Source organism: Polistes dominula, unplaced genomic scaffold (genome assembly GCF_049000335.1).
Source record: "Polistes dominula isolate Pdom_NZ unplaced genomic scaffold, Pdom_raw_medaka contig_540, whole genome shotgun sequence".
In the NCBI taxonomy this organism is placed as follows: Eukaryota; Metazoa; Arthropoda; class Insecta; order Hymenoptera; family Vespidae; genus Polistes; species Polistes dominula.
In genome coordinates, this window is record NW_028301022.1 from 37714 (window position 1) to 40804 (window position 3091).

The following is a 3091-nucleotide window of genomic DNA, read 5'->3' on the forward strand; positions in this document are numbered from 1 at the left end:
TAAAATTTATTTCTATTTTCGTTGTTTTTATTTAAAAATAATAAAAATTTTTTTAAAAATTTATTTTTTATATTTTTTTTCCATATTTTTAAAATAAGTTATATTATTTTATTTTTATTGGAAATATAAAGTAAATAAGGTTTATTTGTTTTTGTCACGTGTCTAGTTTCTTCTATTTAAAAACTTTTCTATTTTATTGAAAATTATTATAAATTTTCTAAATACACAAAAGTATAATTAAAAAACATGTCTTTGGATATTTATAAGAAAAATATTCTACAATGTTGTTTAATTTTTTCTTTGATGTATCTGATAACTCATTTCATTTTTTTGTAAAATATTAGCAGACAATACAATTATTATATTCTATATATTTCTGAATTGGTAATTATCATATTTGCGAAATAAATAATTTCCTAATAATTTTTCAATAAATAATAAACATTTTTGAAATAGAAAAGAAATACCACGTTTAGCTAAAATAAAAACAGACCCTGCACCTTCTTTCTTTATTTCGACTGTCGGTTTGTTAGGACCTTATACTTTTGTGCATACCTACATGCTTATCTCTCTTTTATTCTTTTACCTTTCTATCGTTTGTACTTACAAACATTTCGAGTATCGAAAGAATACGTGTCCACGCTTTGTAGTATGCAGTCGCGCACAAACACACACATATAAAACTAGGAGCGGTAACTACGAAGCATAGCATAAAGAGGAGACCGAGAATAGGAAAAACTGTATAGCCATATTCCGTCTCTCTCTCGCAGGCTTAATCGTATATGTTTGTCTCTCTTTCTCTCGTTATTTAGTATAGCAGCCATTTCATAGCTTTATTACATAGCTCTTTTTCCGTTTCTTTACTACTCAAATCACTTCAATTCTAAAAGAAGTTCTCCCTTCCGTAAATAGATTCTCGCAATAACGTCAAAGTATTTGCTTAGGATTTATTCTGCCCAATGAGAACTCGTGACAGTTGTCGCTCTGTGCGGGACTCGTCATGAACTCATTGCGACGGTTGAAGAATCATCCGTGACGCCACGGCTTCTCAGTCAGTCAGTCATCTCTTTGCTGTTACATACGTAACACGTGTCTTGCATTACATCACAAAAGTCATCTCATTAGTACTCTCGATCTCATACAAAACACACGTGTCTTCTCAGTTAAACCATAAGTCTTCTCATTAAGTACAAGTTCAGTGTGATTAATATAATCAGCATCGTTCAGTTTTTACTGATTATTATAATTAAGCCTGTTTTCTCTAGTCTTCTCATCGTAACAACTTCAGTGTAAAAAAATACAAAAAGGTATTTGATCAACGGCTTCTCATTTGAATCTCTTAACCGACACGCGGTGTACGCTGTCTTTTAAATAAATCCGACCACTCAATACAAATGCTCGGCCGTCTTTTCTTATCAATTAAAACCACTCATTTCCCTAACAGTATTAGATTAACATACGGTTATGTTACCGTAATTACGGAAATTTGAAATAATTTACTCGGTAATAAATATATATATATATATATATATATATATACAGAGGTAAAATTTCACGTAATTACGGCAACGGACGACACGAACACGCAAGGAAATAAAGTATAACATACGTTGCAAAGACGAAGAAAGAATGTTAGAAATTTGGTGAAGCACTAAACACGCGAGAAAAATTTTTATGCGCAACGAAACCCGATAAATCACAATTTTCCGAATTTTCGTCACTTAGACACTTTGAAACTTTTGCGATTTAGATCAAAGTGCAGTATCTTGCTAGAATATTAACTATTTTATTCTTTTAATATAGATTGTTGGGCTGAATAAAGCGGTACTGCAATACTGGCTCCAACCCGCGGCGAACCCGAAGCAAGCTCCAGAATTCCGCCCAGTTACAAAAATATAGCTAATATTCTGGCAATTCTATGAATTGCTTATCTGATATTAAACTGATAAGAACAGATTTATTTTGATAAATTTTACAAAAACTTCCCCGGTTAAGGGGTGAAAAATACAAAAATACTCCCCAAAGGGTAGTACATATAAGTATAATTATCAGCTTTTCGTTACAATACAATATTAATTATATAGAGAAAGATATAGAACTATAAATATTAATAATATAATTAGAGAAGTAGATAAGTAATAATACATTAAGGTACAATGTAATAATAATAAATAAAATAAGTAACTAAATTATATGTTAAAAATAAATAAATAAATAAATATCAGTAACAATAACATAAGTTAGTCGCGACTCGGCCTCTGTGTAAGGCAAGGTAGCGCCGCTAGTATTGCCGGCTACCGGACACATGTTCGACGTAAATGTCCCTGGACCACCTAATCGTGTCGCTGACCATCAACCGCCTCATCATTGCGCTATAAAATTTACTGATTTTGAGGCGGTTGATGGTCTCCTTGTTCCGGTGGTCCCAAGCGCCTAAAGCTCCTACCACGAAGGGGAGGACCACTGTCTCATAGCCGCGAGCACGCAGATCATTAGCTAGGGGTGTGTATTTATTTATTTTGTGCTCGCGGGCTATGTCCAGGGCCTCCCTTCTATTTTCGAAGGGAACACATACATCTATGATTACAATTTTCTTTTCGACCTCGTTCCTAATAACAATATCAGGTCGTAACAGTCTGTTTGGGGGGCTCGCGTCTTCAACAGCCTGGTTCACGCGGACGACCCCACGCGCGCGGTTTGCCTTGAAGAGGCGTTCGACAATGGCGTCGTGCCTAAATTGTCGTGCGGCAGAGTGGGGGCCACAGTGGTTCAAGACATGCGGAATGGTTTCCACATCCCCGCATAGCCGGCAACGCTTGTCACCGTCCCCCCAGCGTCTCGCCCCCATTAAGGGGGAGAACACCAAGGCGGGCTCGGTGGACGAAGCGCCAATCGGCGAAGCGGGTGTTTCTACCACTCCGCATGAAATGATTTGCTATCCTGGACCGTGAGGTGACCTCATACACCTTGCCCTGGTCGGGTTTGGCGAGCAAACGCTCACGGTACCAGGATATCACTGCAGCCCTCAACCTACCCACGACCTTCTCTCTACTCGCGGGAGTGATTCTAACTGGGTGGCCCCTGCCACCCC

General features: G+C 36.9%; 1 non-coding gene across 1 annotated transcript; it reads right to left on the bottom strand.

Moving 5' to 3' along the window:
* Positions 1-1802: 1802 nt before the first annotated feature.
* Positions 1803-1999, bottom strand: LOC149031966 (U2 spliceosomal RNA). Its single transcript, XR_016177127.1, has one exon. It is a non-coding gene; the product is annotated as a U2 spliceosomal RNA (small nuclear RNA).
* Between the last annotated feature and the right edge of the window lie 1092 nt (positions 2000-3091).